This window comes from Tachypleus tridentatus, chromosome 10, assembly GCF_004210375.1.
Source record: "Tachypleus tridentatus isolate NWPU-2018 chromosome 10, ASM421037v1, whole genome shotgun sequence".
In the NCBI taxonomy this organism is placed as follows: domain Eukaryota; kingdom Metazoa; phylum Arthropoda; class Merostomata; order Xiphosura; family Limulidae; genus Tachypleus; species Tachypleus tridentatus.
In genome coordinates this window covers 3,274,056-3,275,127 of record NC_134834.1, presented here as the reverse complement: position 1 = coordinate 3,275,127, position 1,072 = coordinate 3,274,056, and positions in this window count along the sequence as shown.

Below are 1,072 nucleotides of genomic sequence, written 5' to 3'. Positions count from 1 at the left end.
GAGTGAGAAGTGATTATTGTGGTATACAGAGTGAAAAGTGATTATTGTGTTATATAGAGTGAGAAGTAATTATTGTGGTATATAAAGTAAAGTATTATTATGTAAGTATATAGAGTGAAAAGTGATTATTGTGTTATATAGAGTGAAAAAGTAATTATTGTGGTATATAGAGTGAAAAGTGATTATGTGTGGTATATATAGAGTGAGAAAGTAGTATTATTGTGTATATATAGTGAGAAGTGAATTATTGTGGTATACAAAGTGAAAGTAATTATTGTGTTATATATAGTGAGAAGTGATTATTGTGGTATACAGAGTGAGAAGTGAATATTTGTATATATACTGAGAGTGAAACAAGTGAAAAGTGATGTGTGGTATACAGAGTGAAAAGTGATTATTGTGGTATATAGAGTGAAAGTGTATTATTGTGCTATAGAAGTGAGAAGTATTATTGTGGTATATAGAGTGAAAAGTGATTATTGTGTATATATAGAGTGAAAGTAGTTATTAGGTATATATAAGTGAGAAATGATTATTGTGTTATAGTGAAAGTGAAAGTGATTATATGGTAGTATAGAGTGAGAAGTGGATTATTGTGGTATATAGAGTGACAGAGAAATGTGGTAATTATTGTGTGTATACAGAGTGAGGAAATTATTGTGTTATATAGAAGTGAAAGTGATTATTGTGGTATATATAGAGTGAAAAGTGATTATTATGGTATATAGAGTGAGAAGTAATTATTATTGGTATATAGGTCAGAGTGAAGAGAAGTATAGAATATTGATGGTATATAGAGTGAAATGGTAATGATTATGGTATATAGAGGTGAAAAGTGATTATTGTGTTATATAGAGTGAAAAGTGATTATTGTGTTATATAGAGTGAAAGTGATTATTGGTGGTATACAGAGTGAAAAAAGTGATTATTGTGGTATACAAGTGAAAGTGATTATTGTGTTATATAGAGTGAAAAGAAAGTGATTATTATTGTATATAAGTGTACGAAAAGTAATTATTGTGGTATATAGAGAAGAAGTAATTGTGTGGTATATAGAGTGAAAAGTGATGAT